The sequence below is a fragment of the Salmo salar genome, chromosome 12, assembly GCF_965601325.2.
Source record: "Salmo salar chromosome 12, fSalSal1, whole genome shotgun sequence".
NCBI classification, from domain to species: domain Eukaryota; kingdom Metazoa; phylum Chordata; class Actinopteri; order Salmoniformes; family Salmonidae; genus Salmo; species Salmo salar.
In genome coordinates this window covers 64,137,804-64,156,648 of record NC_138302.1, presented here as the reverse complement: position 1 = coordinate 64,156,648, position 18,845 = coordinate 64,137,804, and the positions used below count along the sequence as shown (strand labels likewise).

At 44.2% G+C, this 18,845-nt stretch overlaps 1 long non-coding RNA gene across 1 annotated transcript; it reads right to left on the bottom strand.

Annotated features, from left to right (window-relative positions):
- Positions 1-3,014: 3,014 nt before the first annotated feature.
- Positions 3,015-5,453, bottom strand: LOC106565460 (uncharacterized). The gene is made up of 2 exons (XR_001319671.3): positions 5,373-5,453; positions 3,015-5,157 (listed from the first exon to the last, which is right to left on the bottom strand). It is a non-coding gene; the product is annotated as an uncharacterized LOC106565460 (long non-coding RNA).
- Positions 5,454-18,845: the final 13,392 nt, after the last annotated feature.

The following is an 18,845-nucleotide window of genomic DNA, read 5'->3' as shown; positions in this document are numbered from 1 at the left end:
GAAGGAATGAATCCGAGCCTCACGTTTATCACCTGTGGAAGGCGGGGGTTCCAGCGAGGCGTGGATTTCATTGGCCTTGTCAGGCTTGATTGTAGATCCTTCAACTGAAGTCATGAGAGTGCGACTCCCCAAAGTATGTTGTACCTTGTTTCCCTCCTTCAGGGAACAATATAGTCATAACGTTACGTTTTGTTGAATAGTCATGATTGGTTCGCGATATCTGTCATAAGACGACAGTGGCAAAGAATATCATTGAGGGGATTCTATTAACGCCCCGGGTGAACCGGGTTAGCATTGATTGAATTTGTTTTGAAACGGGGCTGCTTCCCGCCATGCAAAAGCGTTAACTCATAAAAACGCATATATCGCTTTACCTGCTTTCCACAGGGAAACTGCTATGAACATTTTAACATATATGTAGAAAATACATGTTTTATGTTTCTGAATGATTCATCAAGCTGTTTTGTTGACATTATGGCCCGGTGATGCTCGATTTGAGCAGGGCGTTCCTCCCTAACCACTTTTGCCCGGCGACGTGATGGCCAATAGCACAATTTATCCTGGTTCAGTCTAATCGAACTTCCTCAGTGCTACTTAACGCGAACCCAAGTTCAGTTTTGAGATCCACCAGCATCACTGGCACAGGGTTAGCTAGACGTTTCTGACTGGTCTTGAAACTGTGACTACGGGCAGCCTCTCCCAACTTGGCTCGATGGAATATGTAGTGATTTTTCCAACACAGACAGAGATGTACACAGTCTTGTAACCTTAACCTTTTTTAAACTGACTATCGTATTTGTTGATTAAATCAGACTTTATTCATATAATGAGTAATCCAGGAATGAAACGAGTTAATTGACATGAGAAAACGGGAGAAAATTGCAACTCTACTGAGCGCAATGACTACAATGAATGGCTAAGTTACTTCTGGAGCTCCTCCTTCTCACCTCTCTATTACAGTCTGCAAAAACACTACAGTAAATACTACTGTATACTACAGTCTGCAAAAACACTACTGTTAATACTACAGTATACTAGAATCCACAAGAATACTAATAACTATAATATATACTACAGTTTATCTTTTACTACAGTATTTATACTATAGATATCAGTAAATACTACAGTGAATACTACAGTAAAGTCCGCATCAACACTACAGTGAGTACGGCAGTATTTATACCATAGTATACTATAGTATTTTGTCATGTGGGCACATACAAACACCAATACATCATGAGTCAAGTGGACTGTCTTGTTTGAAAAGCAACAAGCAAGCTACAAATACCAAGTCAAACACATTTTGTTGAAGGGATCAGTCTTGAAATGGCAAATGACGCACTTGAGAAACAACCGCATCGATTAAAGCATTAGACTGGACCATATTTGAGGAGCTATTTTCTTCCCTCATTTACCATAATGCTGAATGTACCTATGTGTGTCTTGTCTATAGGTAACTGCCAAAATAAAGGAAACACCAACAAAGTATCTTAATAGGGCGTTGGGCCACCACGAACCAGAACAGCTTCAATACACCTTGGCATAAGTTCTACAAGTGCCGGGAACTCTATCGGAGGGATGCGACACCATTCTTCCATGAGAAATTCCATCATTTGGTGTTTTGTTGATGGAAAACAGCGTCTCAGGCGCCGCTCCAGAATCTCCCATAAGTGTTCTGTTGGGTTGAGATCTGGTGACTGAGATGGCCATGGCTTACATCATTTTCATTTTCATGCTCATCAAACCATTCAGTGACCACTCGTGCCCTGTGGATGGGGCATTGTCATCCTATGGGGGCATAGCCATGGTAGCCTAAATAATGGCCTGACCAGCGTTTTTGTACATGAACCAAAGCATGATGGGATGTTAACTGCTTAATTAACTCAGTAATCACACCTGTGTGGAAGCACCTGTTTTCAATATACTTTGTAACCCTCATTTATGCAAGTGTTTCCATTACTGTGGCAGTTACCTGTATGAGCAACATTTGTGTGTCAAAACAGATGTATGGAATACTGCGGCATAAAACAAACCCCTCTATTGTCAGCCACCATCTTGCCAGGCCGTTTTCTCTCCACAGCACAGCAGCTGAACTTCACCCAAACCCACAGCCAGGGCCCATACCACAGCACACAGGGGGGTGCTTACTGTGGAGTGAGTGTGTGTTTGTGTGTGTTGTAGTGCGGGACTTTAATCCACAGATCCGCGTCCCACTGCCAAGGCTCATTGAGCTAATTAATAATGCGGCACGAAACAGAGCGGGATGGGAGTCATTAGGGAGCCGCAGCTGTGCTCTCTCAGCCCTGTGGTGTTGTGCCCTCTCAGCCCTGTGGTGTTGTGCCAGTGTGTGTTTACTGTGTGTATGAGAGAGATAAAAAATGCAAGGGCGCTTGTGTGCGTTTTTGTGATTGTATTATATGAAAGTGTGTGTATGAGTGAGCGTGGGGGAGGATGTGAGAATGCACACATACATGGCCACGTGTCACGGCAGAGACCAGAGATCAGATAGGGTGCCTGCATTTCAACACATGTGACTTTGAATGTGTCACTGCAGGTGCTTTGAAGTAAGAGAGTGAGAGAGATAGAGTTTGTGTGTGAGAGAGAAATAATGGCCATTTTACAGACACCCAGTCCCACCTCACCAAGCCCTCCCCAGACAGACACGTCCTCCTGACAAAGTCAGTTAAGATGGCAGCCCCTTTCCTCTCTCTCACACACATGCACCCTGCAGTGGAGAGGGCTGCCGCTGGTGTGTATGTTGTATTCATTATCCAGGATCAAGACAAACAACATCACAGCACAGACTCCTGGTGACTGGGAGACATTGTGATTGGAGTCAAAAGAGGGAACAGAGAGTATTCATGGAAGTCCTTTACACTAAGTTGCTTATGACAGTGCAATTTAGTTACAACATTCTATTAGCATGTTGTTACACAGCACTACTGTGTAGTGACTCACTAAGCCATAGCGTATAATACAAATAACTGGCTGATCAAAAAATCTAATAATGAGAATGCAGTATAAAGTCCATTTATTGCCTTACAAAATAAATGCAACATAGTGGAAATTAGTTCATGTACAAAAACATTCATTATAACAATGCCAGAGAAAACTCAAGGCAATGAGAAATGTACATCTATAAAAAAACAAGGACAAGACAAATATCTTTAGAACAAAACACTAACTTCAAGTACAAACTAAAGTACATCACAACCCCATAGTATAAGATGAATCCCATGCATATAGAAAAATATCATTCTTATTAAGGGACCACCTGATTTAGGTTCACACACACACACTTGATCACCCGCTATGTGGCATTTTGTCTGAGTTGTTCAGAATGGTGTGTAAGGGAGGAAGCATCATTGGAGAGGAACCTGCAAGGAGGACTGTACACTTGAGCCCCTTTTCCATTACAAGCTTAACCTCCATTTTAAGCTTAACCTGAGTGGTATAACAACATGGTGCAAGAACATTTGAGTGCCCTTTACGTCATCAACAAGGGCTTATTCTTATTCATACATGACCTAATGGGGCGTACGTTACAGAGAGGGCTTTATACGTACTATGCACTAGTGTGGGTATACAGTAGGACATTGACAGTCAGAACTTTCTTAGTAGTAATGGTAGGATGCCAAAAGAGGAAGAGACTGCAGAAGTCCTTCCAAGATGTAACAAAGGTAAGGACAGGGCATTCCCATACATACAGCATCAGCAAAGGTCAATCGTTGGCTTGAACATGTACTAAATTGGACAAAGGAGAAACATTGGTATTGCAATGCTGTTACAAAGGCCACAAAGAAACTGAAACTAGTCTACATTCACTCCCATTTTGCAAACCACTGCTGAGACCAAGTGGGAAACAAGAACAACTACCATAATGACCACAAGTAGGACCCTGGTTTAAATTGAGAGTAAGATGTCATTAGCTTCAGGCTATATCAGTGGTTCCCAAACGTTTTCACTCGGGCCCCCATTCCTCATTGGGGAACACCCCTGCATATTTTTTCAATTTTTTGGGGAGGGGCATGGGTCCCGCCCCACTGGGCTACATCATGAAGGCAACATAAAGTCATGGCTCTTCATAATAGCGGGTCATTATTGGTAACAAGCTCTGCTGTTTGAGACTGGCTGAGGGAATAGAAAACTCATTAGGAGGTGTGACTGACAAACTACGTTTACCTGGAATATGTAGTGAGGTATTTCTTAGCCAGATCTGGGTGTAATTGCTTCAAGGTAATATGCTACAGAATGTCCTCACAAAGGTCAGTGGTCAGAGACAGGGCAGCTGTCTACATGCTGCGAGGCAGTACAAACCACAGTGAGGTAAATACAGACATCATTTATCTTCTCTGTAATGGAGTAATGGATATAACAGGATCGGAGGAGAGTCATTGTGATGCAGTATGCCTCCACATGGCCTATAAACATGAGAGCTCTGGGGGAAAAGCTGCTCAACCGGGAACTGCTGTGTGAGAGGGCCTGGGAGAGCAGAGAGGCAGGACAACACCATCTGACAGCAATGTTACAGCAGAGTGATGAGTCATTGAACAATTTGTAAACACAATGTGAGTGTGTCCAAGTCTTAAGGTACAGTGGAGGATAGTGATCCCAACAAACATTGCCCCTAGATGCTGATCTAAGGCAACTCCTACCCCCAGGCCAGCAAACTGCATTGTTCATGGAGGCTGCTTGGCTAGAGGTTATGTGCTCAGTAGGGATAGGATGCCTTGTTCCTCCAGCTTGGCCTTGGACACCGCCTCCCAGCAAAGGGGTGCATGCTGCCCGTCACTCGTACCTCCATGCCGCAGCCGAAAGGGCTTGCTGTGCTCGCTGCTCTGCCAAACCCAATCCCCATGGTGACGCCCAGGGCAGCCACGGCTTGGCACAGTGCTATGTCAGAGGGTGCACAGGAGGGCCTCACATTCCCCAATGTCTAAACGAAGCAGCCGTGCAGTTCTCAGGCATACTCCAGTGGATTGTAGCGCACGGGCTCACTTAACGACAGCTGGCGAAGGTGAACGTTCAGCTCCAACTCCACGTGCAGAAAACGGGAGGCTACAGTGGAACCGTACAACATTGACCACCTGACCCAGTGTGAGTGAACAAATGTTGTTCTCCTCTGGTTCGTTCTTCTCCACAACTCCCTTTCCGTCCCTGCAGACAAAGAAAGCAATGGTATTTAGCTTATTAATGGCAATGCTAACTCAGTTAGCCCTCAACGTTAGCGGCTATTACATTCAATATCCACATACAAAATTCCGAGTTATTTTAAAGTAGGCATAACAATGATAATGCGCAGCTCTCTTATACCAGAACGGCTGCATTACTGTCTTCAAAACAGCACCTTTGTCGCTGTAGTTGCACTGTACCTTTGAAGTTCATGTGTGTTCATCCTGAACGGACGTTTTCCGGCAACAAAGCCAAGCAATTGCATTCTGGGAGTGGTAGTTCCACGCAGATAGGCTACCAGCCATTCTAAACGAGGTGGTGCTTTTTGTTTTATGTAAACAGCACCACCTACCGTCGACTGCACTAACATCAAATGGCATGTTTCTACGGGAATTTGCCTATTTTATGCCTATTTTATTCTGTTTCAAAGCTCAATGGTTTTCCGTCTCTGATAAGAGTGTCCTCGGGTCTATACAAAGACAGGTTCGACAAAACGAAACACACACACACACACACACACACACCTCACGCATGCATGCACACACTTAAATAGGTAACACGACAAACAAAAGCTATAGTGAATATGGTAGTCTGTATACTTGGAGCCATCCTCTCTCTCTCTCTCTCTCTCTCTCTCTCTCTCTCTCTCTCTCTCTCTCTCTCCTCTCTCTCTCTCTCTCTCTCTAATTAAATTACATTTAATGGCTTTATTGGCATGGGAAACATATGTTAACATTGCCAAAGCAAGTGAAGTAGATAATAAACAAAAATGAAATAAACAATAAAAATAAACAGTGAACATTACACTCACAGAATTTCCAAAAGACTAAAGACATTTCAAATGTCATATTATGTCTATATACAGTGTTGTAACGGGAAAATCAAGAAACATAAATATGGGTTGTATTTTCAATGGTGTTTGTTCTTCACTGGTTGCCCTTTTTGGCAACAGGTCCCAAGTATTACTGCTGTGATGGCACACTGTGATATTTCACCCAGTAGATATGGGAGTTTATCAAAATTGGGTTTTTTTTCTAATTCTTTATGGGTCTGTGTAATCTGAGGGAAAGATGTGTCTCTAATGTGGTCATACATTTGGCAGGAGGTTAGGAAGTGCAGCTCAGTTTCCACCTCATTTTGTGGGCAGTGGGCACATAGCGGCCTCTCACAAATAAAAAAATATCAGTTTGTCACATGCGCCGAACACAACAGGTGTAGACCTTAAGGTGAAATGCTTACTTACAAGCCCCTAAGAAAAAAATAAGTGTTAAAAAAGTATTTAGTAAATAAACTGAAGTAAACATTAAATAGATAAAAAATACAAATTATTCAGAAATAAGAAAATTGAAAAATAACATATAATTGAAGAGCAACAATAAAATAACAGTAACGAAGCAACAGTTGAAGTCGGAAGTTTACATACACCTTAGCCAAATACATTCAAACTCAGTTTTTCACAATTACTGACATTTAATCCTTGTAAAAATTCCCTGTCTTAGGTCAGTTAGGATCACCACTTTATTTTAAGAATGTGAAATGTCAGAATAATAGTAGAGAGAATGATTTATTTCATTTTTTATTTCTTTCATCACATTCCTAGCGGGACAGAAGTTTACATACACTCAATTAGTATTAAGTAGCATTGCCTTTAAATTGTTTAACTTGGGTCAAACGTTTCGGGTAGTCTTCCACAAGCTTCCCACAATAAGTTGGGTGAATTTTGGCCCATTCCTCCTGACAGAGCTGGTGTAACGGAGTCAGGTTTGTAGGCCTCCTTGCACGCACACGCGTTTTTAGTTTTGCTCACAAATTTTCTGTAGGATTGAGGTCAAGGCTTTGTGATAGCCACTCCAACACCTTGACTTTATTGTCCTTAAGCCATTTTGCCACAACTTTGGAAGTATGCTTGGGGTCATTGTCCATTTGGAAGACGCATTTGCGACCAAGCTTTAACTTCCTGACTGATGTCTTGAGATGTTGCTTTAATATATCCACAGAATTTTCCCTTCCTCATGATGCCATCTATTTTGTGAAGTTCACCAGTCCCTCCTGCAGCAAAGCACCCCCACAACATGATGCTGCCACCCCTGTGCTTCACAGTTGGGATGGTGTTCTTCGGCTTGCAAGCCTCCCCCTTTTTCCTCCAAACCTAACAATGGTCATTATGGCCAAACAGTTCTATTTTTTTTCATCAGACCAGAGGACATTTTTCCAAAAAGTACGATCTTTGTCCCCATGTGAAGTTGCAAACCGTAGTCAGGCTTTTTTATGGCGGTTTTGGAGCAGTGGCTTCTTCCTTGCTGAGCGGTCGATATAGGACTCGTTTTACTGTGGTTATAGACACTTTTGTACCTGTTTCCTCCAGCATCTTCACAAGGTCCTTTGCTGTTATTCTGGGATTGATTTGCGTTTTTCGCACCAAAGTACGTTTATCTCTAGGAGACAGAACACATCTCCTTCCTGAGCGGTATGACGGCTGCGGGGTCCCATGGTGTTTATACTTGCGCACTATTGTTTGTACAGATGAACGTGGTACCTTCGGGCATTTGGAAATTGCTCCCAAGGATAAACCAGACTTGTGGAGGTGTACCATTTTTTTCTGAGGTCTTGGCTGATTTCTTTTGATTTTCCCATGATGTCAAGCAAAGAGGCACTGAGTTTGAAGGTAGGCCTTGAAATACATCCATAGGTTCACCTCCAATTGACTCAAATGATGTCAATTAGCCTATCAGAAGCTTCTAAAGCCATGCGATAATTTTCTGGAATTTTCCAAGCTGTTTAAAGGCACAGTCAACTTCGTGTATGTAAACTTCTGACCCACTGGAATTGTGATACAGTGAATTATAAGTGAAATAATCTGTCTGTAAACAATTGTTGGAAAAATTACTTGTGTCATGCACAAAGTAGATGTCCTATAGTTTTTAACAAGAAATTTGTGGAGTGATTGAAAAATTTGTTTTAAATACTCCAACCTATGTGTATGTAAACTTCCGACTTCCTCTGTATATACAGGGGGTACAGGTACGGGGGGGGGGGGTCAAAGCAAATAGCCCCAGTGATGTACTGGGCCGTACACACTACCCTCTGTAGTGCCTTGCGGTCGGAGGCCGAGCAGTTGCCATACCAGGAAGTGATGCAACCAGTCAGGATGCTCTCGATGGTACAGCAGTATAACTTTTTGAGGATCTGAGGACCCATGCCAAGTCTTTTCAGTGTCCTGAGGGGGAATAGGTGTTGTCGTGCCCTCTTCACAACTGTCTTTGTGTGTTTGGATCAGGAGAGTTTGTTGGTGATGTGGACACCAAGGAACTTGAAGCTCTCAACCTGCTCCACTACAGCCCCGTAGATAAGAATGGGGGGGTGTTTGGCCCTCCTTTTCCTGTAGTCCACGATCATCTCCTCTGTCTTGATTACGTTGAGGGAGAGTTTGTTATCCTGGCACCACACTACCAGGTCTCTGACCTCCTCCCTATAGGCTGTCTCATCGTTGTCGGTGATCAGGCCTACCACTGTTGTGTCGTCGGGAAACTTAATGATGATGTTGGAGTCATGCTTGGCCATGCAGTCATGGATGAACAGGGAGTACAGGAGGGGACTGAGCACGCACCCCTGAGGGGGCCCCCGTGTTGAGGATAAACGTGGCAGATGTGTTGTTACCTACCCTTACCACCTGGGGTGGGCCGTCAGGAAGTCCAGAATCCAGTTACAGAGGGAGGTGTTTAGTACCAAGGGTCCTTAGCTTAGTGATGAGTTTTGAGGGCACTATGGTGTTGAACGCTGAGCTGTAGTCAGTAGCATTCTCACGTAGGTGTTCCTTTTGTCCAGGTGGGAAAGGGCAGTGTGGAGAGGCACTTGTCATCTCCCGTCTGGATTACTGCAACTCGCTGTTGGCTGGGCTCCCTGCCTGTGCCATTAAACCCCTACAACTCATCCAGAACGCCGCAGCCCGTCTGGTGTTCAACCTTCCCAAGTTCTCTCACGTCACCCCGCTCCGCCGCTCTCTCCACTGGCTTCCTGTTGAAGCTCGCATCCGCTACAAGACCATGGTGCTTGCCTACGGAGCTGTGAGGGGAACGGCACCTCCGTACCTTCAGGCTCTGATCAGGCCCTACACCCAAACAAGGGCACTGCGTTCATCCACCTCTGGCCTGCTCGCCTCCCTACCTCTGAGGAAGCACAGTTCCCGCTCAGCCCAGTCAAAACTGTTCGCTGCTCTGGCACCCCAATGGTGGAACAAGCTCCCTCACGACGCCAGGACAGCGGAGTCAATCACCACCTTCCGGAGACACCTGAAACCCCACCTCTTTAAGGAATACCTAGGATAGGATAAAGTAATCCTTCTACCCCCCCCCCCCCCCCCTAAAAGATTTAGATGCACTATTGTAAAGTGGTTGTTCCACTGGATATCATAAGGTGAATCCACCAATTTGTAAGTCGCTCTGGATAAGAGCGTCTGCTAAATGACTTAAATGTAAATGTGATGTAATGAGAGCAATATAGATTGCATCATCTGTGGATCTGTTGGGGCGTTATGCAAATTGGAGTGGGTCTAGGGTTTCTGGGATAATGGGATAATGGTGTTGATGAGAGCCATGACCAGCCTTTCAAAGCACTTCATGACTACAGATGTGAGTGCTACGGGTCGGTAGTCATTTAGGGAGGTTACCTTGATGTTCTTGGGCACAGGGACCATGCTGGTCAGCTTGAAACATGTTGTTTTTTTTATAAAAAAATTATTTCACCTTTATTTAGCCAGGTAGGCTAGTTGAGAACAAGTTCTCATTTACAACTGCGACATGGCCAAGATAAAGCAAAGCAGTTCGACATATATACAGTGGGGGAAAAAAGTATTTGATCCCCTGCTGATTTTGTATGTTTGCCCACTGATAAAGAAAGGATCAGTCTATAATTTTAATGGTAGGTTTATTTGAACAGTGAGAGACAGAATAACAACAAAAATATTCAGAAAAACGCATGTCAAAAAATGATTTGCATTTAACAGACACTCTTATCCAGAGTGACTTACAGTAGTGAATGCATACATTTCATTCCATGCATTTTTCTTTTTGTACTGGCCCCCCGTGGGAATCGAACCCACAACCCTGGCGTTGCCCACACCATGCTCTACCAACTGAGCCACCATGCTCTTCTCTTTTAATGAGGGAAATAAGTATTTGACCCCCTCTCAATCAGAAAGATTTCCCCCTCCCAGGTGTCTTTTATACAGGTAACGAGCTGAGATTAGAAGCACACTCTTAAAAGGAGTGCTCCTAACCGCAGCTTGTTACCTGTAAAAAAGACACATGTCCACAGAAGCAATCAATCAATCAGATTCCAAACTCTCCACCATGGCCGAGACCAAAGAGCTCTCCAAGGATGTCAGGGACAAGATTGTAGACCTACACAAGGCTGGAATGGGCTACAAGACCATCGCCAAGCAGCTTGGTGAGAAGGTGACAACATTTGGCGCGATTATTCGCAAATGGAAGAAACACAAAAGAACTGTCAATCTCCCTCAGCCTGGAGCTCCATGCAAGATATCACCTCGTGGGGTTGCAATGATCATGAGAATGGTGAGGAATCAGCCCAGAACTACACGGGAGGATCTTGTCAATGATCTCAAGGCAGCTGGGACCATAGTCACCAAGAAAACTCCCCCTTTGAATTTTGGCAGATCATTTTAGAAAGAGAGGGTTCAGATTGTCTAGCACGGCTGATTTGTAGGGGTCCAGATTTTGCTATTAAAGACTCGGTCAGGGACAGGTCGAAAATGTCAGTGAAGACACTTGCAAGTTGGTCAGCGCATGCCAGGACAGAGAAGAGCTTGGACTGGGCTGAGCGGGAGCTTGGACTGGGCCAAGAGACCAGAGGTGGCAAAGCTCTTGTTTGGGTATAGGGTTTGAGCTTGAAGGTAGGGAGGGGTAGTTCCTCTTGCTGCTCCGTATTCAGGCACCATGTTGTTGTAGTGGTTGGAAGCTAGTGGAGTGTGAGGAGGAGCGGGGTGACATGGGTGAATTAGAGAAGGTTGAACACCAGGGAGGCTGCATCTTTCTGGTTAAGTTGCAAGTTGCAGTAGTCTAGACATCCTGTGTGAGGTAGGGTCGTACTCTGCAGATGTTTTAGAGCATGAACCTGCAGGAGTAAGTCACTGCTTTGATGTTGGTAGAGAACGACAGGGTGTTGTCCAGGGTCATGCCAAGGTTCTTTGCACTCTGGGAGGGAGACACCAAGGAGTTGTCAACTGTGATGGAGAGGTCTTGGATTGGGCAGGCCTTCCCCGGGAGGAAGAGCAGCTTAAAGAGTTTAAGTACACTGCTCAAAAAAATAAAGGGAACACTTAAATGACACAATGTAACTCCAAGTCATTCACACTTCTGTGAAATCAAACTGTCCACTTAGGAAGCAACACTGATTGACAATAAATTTCACATGCTGTTGTGCAAATGGAATAGACAACAGGTGGAAATTATAGGCAATTAGCAAGACACCCCCAATAAAGGAGTGGTTCCACAGACCACTTCTCAGTTCTTATGCTTCCTGGCTGATGTTTTGGTCACTTTTGAATGCTGGCGGTGCTTTCACTCTAGTGGTAGCATGAGACGGAGTCTACAACCCACACAAGTGGCTCAGGTAGTGCAGCTCATCCAGGATGGCACATCAATGCGAGCTGTGGCAAGAAGGTAGTCTGTCAGCGTAGTGTCCAGAGCATGGAGGCGCTACCAGGAGACAGGCCAGTACATCAGGAGACGTGGAGGAGGCCGTAGGAGGGCAACAACCCAGCAGCAGGACCGCTACCTCCGCCTTTGTGCAAGGAGGAGCAGGAGGAGCACTGCCAGAGCCCTGCAAAATGACCTCCAGCAGGCCACAAATGTGCATGCGTCTGCTCAAATGGTCAGAAACAGACTCCATGAGGGTGGTATGAGGGCCCGACGTCCACAGGTAGGGGTTGTGCTTACAGCCCAACACCATGCAGGACGTTTGCCATTTGCCAGAGAACACCAAGATTGGCAAATTCGCCACTGGCGCCCTGTGCTCTTCACAGATGAAGCAGGTTCACACTGAGCACATGTGACAGAGTCTGGAGACGCCGTGGAGAACGTTCTGCTGCCTGCAACATCCTCTAGCATGACCGGTTTGGCGGTGGGTCAGTCATGGTGTGGGGTGGCATTTCTTTGGGGGGCCGCACAGCCCTCCATGTGCTCGCCAGAGGTAGCCTGACTGCCATTAGGTACTGAGACGAGATCCTCAGACCCCTTGTGAGACCATATGCTGGTGCGGTTGGCCCTGGGTTCCTCCTAATGCAAGACAATGTTAGACCTCATGTGGCTGGAGTGTGTCAGCAGTTCCTGCAAGAGGAAGGCATTGATGCTATGGACTGGTCCGCCCGTTCCCCAGACCTGAATCCAATTGAGCACATCTGGGACATCATGTCTCGCTCCATCCACCAACGCCACATTGCACCACAGACTGTCCAGGAGTTGGCGGATGCTTTAGTCCAGGTCTGGGAGGAGATCCCTCAGGAGACCATCCGCCACTTCATCAGGAGCATGCGCAGGCGTTGTAGGGAGGTCATACAGGCACGTGGAGGCCACACACACTACTGAGCCTCATTTTGACTTGTTTTAAGGACATTACATCAAAGTTGGATCAGCCTGTAGTGTGGTTTTCCACTTTAATTTTGAGTGTGACTCCAAATCCAGACCTCCATGGGTTGATAAATTGGATTTCCATTGATTATTTTTGTGTGATTTTGTTGTCAGCACATTCAACTATGTAAAGGAAAAAGTATTTAATAAGATTATTTCATTCATTGAGATCTAGGATGTGTTATTTTAGTGTTCCCTTTATTTTTTTGAGCAGTATATATCCATTTGGAATTTGTGGTCTGTATATTTTATAATTTCATTTAGGATACCATCAACACCACAGGCCTTTTTGGGTTAGAGGGTTTGTATTTTGTCCTGTAGTTCATTCAATGTAATGTTCAAATTTTCCCAGAAGCGGTTAGGTTCTATGGATTCTTCAATTACATTGAGATGGTTTCTGACGTGCTGTTCCTTCTTTTTCCTTACTGTATTTCTGTACTGTTTTAGTGTTTCACCACAGTGAAGGCTCAGATCTTCTTGGTCTCTGTGTTTTTGGTTGGATAGGTTTCACAATTTCTTTCTTAGGTTTCTCTCTCTCTCTCTCTCTCTCGCTCTCTCTCTCTCTCTCTCTCTCTCTCTCTCTCTCTCTCTCTCTCTGCAGACAAGTAAAAAAAAATGTAAACTAGTAAAGTAAAAAATGGCATTTGGATCAACCAGTCTATAGTCTTAATGGGCAACCAGGAAACAAAGGAGAAAGAAGACATACATGGCCAGTTTGGTGGCTATCAGGCTCAATTATAAACTGATGATTTACTTGTACAATTCTCTCTCTCTTTCTTTCTCTCTCTCCTTGTCCTTTGCATGACCTGGAACACAGAGAAAGTAGCATTAGCAAAGCTTTGACACTCATAGCAAGATGGCAGACGAACCCTGCCATCGATCTTTGATGTTACAAATGGCTGCGTAATTAGTTATTACTGACATGTGTGTCAGTGTTATCTCCTGCCCTCTGAGACTCCAGGTCAAAGGTTAAACACACTGCTACAGTTTTTTTTTATTAGTGACGTTTATGCCATTACTGTTTGCATTAAAAGCTTCCTATCTGCAAAAAAAACATTGTGGTAAATACTACAGTTTTGTCCCCAAAAGCACTACAGTTCGCAAAAACACTACACTTTTTTAAAATATTGTAAATACTACAGCATTTAATAAGCTTATACACTGCCCATTCACCTCCCTTATATCACAGTTTGTGCCACCCATAACCTACATGCCAAGTATAGACCATATGTTGTGTTCCCTACAGGTTATAGAAAAAAGCAGAAGCTCTGAACTATCCTTTCAGACCCAAGTCCTACCTACCTACAGGTTATGGAAAATGTGCTATTTTAGTATTCCTCCAGTATAGTACAGTCCGCAAAAACACTACAGTAAATACTACAGCATACTACAATCTGCAAAAACACCACATTACTATAGTATACTGTATATTACAGTTTTATTTTACTACAGTGTATATACTATAGTATACAACAGTATAGTCCGCAAAAACCCTACAGTGAATCCTATAGTATGTATACCATAGAATACTATAGTTTGGAGGGTCAGCTTGTGAAATATTGCCATGCTCTGAACCTTCTCACATGAAGAAATACTATTCAGTATTTGTCTACAACATCCTGTAACTGTTTCTTGACCATCTGTGGCAATTGTAGGTGACAATACACTCAACTGAAAATGTATAAATGTTTATACAATACTTTATTTGCACTTTTATTAATTGCAGTGGTCCACAGTTATTGAACAATAATTGAACCGCTAATAACGTATAACAAACACATTTTTAACACTAATGGCATATGTTCAAAGGTGATGTAGTTATTTTCCGTATTGTTGATTTACCATAGATTTTTCCTTGTGGGTGTATCTTCGTTTTTTTATGTTGTACATCTCATGATCCTCTCAATGCAGAGATAAACAAACCAGCGAAAGAATGCTGAAGAAAAAAGTAGAGACAGAAAGAGAGATATACACCTGGAGGAAGAGTAGGACATGGGGGAAATTGAAAAATAGAAAGAGAGGGAGGGAGAGAATGCGGTAAAGGAGTGAATGGGAGAGATGACAGGAGTGTTACATTTGAGACCAGGGCTCCAGTTCCTCTGTGCAGCCAGTCTGGTGCTGTTGCCATGGCAGCAGCAGCCCTGTATCCTGTATCCGCAGCACAGGCAGAGAGCCTGCAGTCCCCAACAACACACACCCCTCCCACGCCTGACCTGCAGCTGAACCTGAGTGAGGTCGTAGGTCGATGGCTGGCAGCATATGGAGGACAGTGAGCAATGAGTAGGGGAGAGAGAGAAAGAGGAGTATGTGCCACACAGATGGGGAGAGGGGGGGGACTGAACAGAATCTAATTATCATACAAGGAAAAGATGGTATTGACAGTGGAAGGGTTTTTGTTTGTTTCGCCATGAAAAAGGAGACTTCCTATCTCTTTTGTTTTCCTAATATTATTTTAGGGGTGGGACGGCTATTTTTGCTTATTCAGTGTTCTTTATGGATATGTGCAGGTTTTTGAAGAACGGGGTTGAAACAAAGCAAATCAAATACCGACAGACACTTCAATCAATTTCACCATGGATCATTTAACCCCCGTGTGCATGTATCTCTATGAGTGTGTGTTGGCGTCTTCATGGTGAAGATGAGTGAGGATTGAGGAAGCATGGGTGTACTTGTTCCTGTTTGCGAAATGATTTTGCCTGCATGTGAATTTGTCTTTGTGCAATGTCTCACAATGGTGTTAGACACGGCACATTTTGAGATATGTGTTGTTCACTGTCCTGCGTGCCTGTGTAAATTGTGTGTGTGTATCATACGTGTGTTTGCATGTATTCATGTCTGAATGGTACACTGGTAGATGAGCTCACTTGATAAATGGTATTTACACATCTCCCTGTAATTTCCCCTATCAAGCTCAGGGGGTGTGTGTCTGTGTGTGCCTGTTGGGTGCCTGTGTGTGGGTGCATGCCTTTTGGGGGCCCTAGTCGAGATTGACGGCAGAGAGAAACATGGGCAATTTTACAGGTAATTTCCTGCAATTCTACACATTTTGCCATGACTAACAAAATCAATGGGGTCCGCTGGAGGTCAGGGTGTTTTGTACACTCAAGTGTTTATTTTGTATTTAAAAACGTTTTTTTTCAAGAAATTATATAATTGTTTGATAACACTGTTTGTAAGCTTTCAAATTATATCAAACTCAACCGCTTCTCTTTTAGATGAAGACATGGGCGTCTCATGGTAGGGTGGGATATGCTAAACGGACCAACTTTGAGCCCCTTTATCGCCTGCATTCTGGTCCAGAACGTCACTTTCTAACCACTTTCACCATGTGCAAACATGGACGGAAGGTTTTGTTCAAATCAATTGGGGTGCAGTCAGGAAGTGATTGATATCGCATGGAATGACCCTATAGTATAATAGTTTACTCCTCTCTAAGATATGAATGAAGTAATGCCATACGGTCTCTGTCAGTGTTTCTATCTGTTCTAGAGGTCTTAACCGGATCTTATCCAGGAGTGACTTGGATACAAGGGGGTCAAGTGAGTTCACCTTTGACTCCTCACCTTACTAAGGGGTCATGGCTGCAGGTCTGTTTGTGAAGTGTCCTAATATTTAGACATACATAGTGTATACATCATAAAGTGTATACATATCATGTTTTGAAAATAATGATATGGTCATCATTAAAATAACAACCAAATGATAATTGTAATCACCCTTCAGTCATTGTAATCAGTCATTAACAATAATATTCATATTATTAACAATAATATCATCATGTTTCATTATCATCAGTAGCAATAATAGGCAGGGTACTTAGTCAGTACTTCATTAGTAATAGCTGCTGTAAAACCAAGTATTATCAAAATTCTGATGAAGCAGAGAAAGAAGAGGATAGTAGACTGGAGCCTCCATAGAAAATACATCACAGAGCGCCCTCTAGTGGTTTGCTGTTATCTCATCATTACCTACACAAGGGCTGATTGTCAAGTGGTATGATGACAATGCAAAGGATGCAAGTGTCACAGAATATGTCTCTCTCTCTCAGTCTCTCTCTTTCTCATTCATTTGTTGCCCTTCAGTCATCTCCGTCATTCCCCTCCTGTGTTGGTCCCCCGCCACCAGATCCTCGGTCACGGCCTCTAAACATGTAAGGGAGGTACAGGCAGACATCCACAGGAGCCTCTCCATCCATCAGAACACAGGCAATAACTTTAGCAGGGCTCCCTGGGCCAGTCTGGGATTTGCGTGCACCGGAATGTGCAATGACACAAAGCGACCACACACACACACATACACTAGTAGAATGGATACACGCACACACACATACACTAGTAGAATGGATACACGCACACACACATACAGGTAAACCTCATTCCAAGGTATCTCACACGGGCAAAATGGTACTCAACCACACATGTATGCACACACAAACACACATGACACACACATCTCTGCCTCATTCCAAGTCATCATCCCATATCTGCAAATACAACACCCTGCAGAAATGACCCCGATCGTCGACACACACACACACACCCCTTCCCAACTGTGACCTCTAGATGCTCTACGACTAGGCTGGATGAGGGGCAGTGAGAGGGTCATCATCCGTCTGCCTCCCTGTGACCATGCCCTGACCCCAACCTCTAACCACACACACACACACACATTACCCCAGACAGCTCTCCCTCTCTCCCCAGTCCTTCTCTGTTCTTTCCAAATGCCAAGCCTCTTGGTCCCATTCAGCACTGCCTAATGAGTCCTTTACAAAGCCATCAGCTCTATAAGCTAGAGGCTAGAGGAAAATGTTCACTAATATACATGATCTGCTTTCTAATATCTATTGCCTTATTAGTTGTAGAGGGATCTTATTGTGGTCAAGTGGTTAACCAATACTTTTACTATCTGTAATATAAGGTTTTGAAAGCAAAGAAAACTGTAACTGGTATGTGGCAATGTGTAATCTGATTGAAGTACTATTATGCTTTATTGTTGATTCCTCCCTGTGTATCTCTTTTTAAGTCCAGACCTGGGTAACAGGAACTAGATTTCTTTCCCCCTGAGCTTTCAGAGTGATATCTAAGCTTTTTTCTAAAAGATTTCCCTTTCTACCTAAGCTATCATATGCATTAAGACATTATATGCTATTATACTATCATTTTCTGTGCACTGGCTATAGATAAGAGCAACAGCTAAATGAATAAATGTAGTACAGTAAGAGCATCGGTGAGGTCTGATGTGATCTCCGGGCCAGGCAGACTAAACGAATGCAGATCCTGCCTGGTGCCTGGTACAGTGAGTACAGGATGTGGACCACATGCTCTATCTGATGATGATTAGGCTGTGCTCCTGGATTACCATGTCACACCACTCAACTCCTGCACCACCGAACCTCTGTTTCATCTTCAAGTGTCTCCGCTGCCCGCGCCGAGCTGCGAGTACCCTCGGCGTGTGTGTGTGTGTGTGACTTATTTGGGAGTACATGTTTGTGTGTGCGTTTGTCTGTCGACCTTCCCTGTCTCTGTGCACAGCTGTTCCATACTTTCACCCCCCATCCCTCTTCTCCCTCTCCTCAGGGTGTATACAAATCTGCACCAGAAAAAATGGTATCTCTCCCTCCATCTCTGTTCAGCCTTTAGCGTATCTTTCTCTTGTCCTCTACCGCTCACCTACCCTGCCTCCTCCCCTCTCCTCTTTTCTTTCTATCTTTCCCTCTCTTTCTCCTTTGCACTTTCTTCCCTTATCTCTAGCTCCCTCCCTCACCTCTCTCTCTCATTCGCTCCCTCCCCGTCTACCCCTCCCTCCCTCCCTCCCTCCCTCTCTCTCTCTCCCTCTCTGATGGATCACCTTCCCCTCCCGTTGAACTCCTCTGATAATCCAGGGGAAGCAGTAAGAGAGCTTTCATCAGCAACGCTGACAGAGCCGCAAGCCGCTGCAGTCTGACATACCACCACTCTGTGTGTGTGTGTGTGTGTGTGTGTGTGTGTGTGTGTGTGTGTGTGTGTGTGAAATCAACGTTTATTTGTC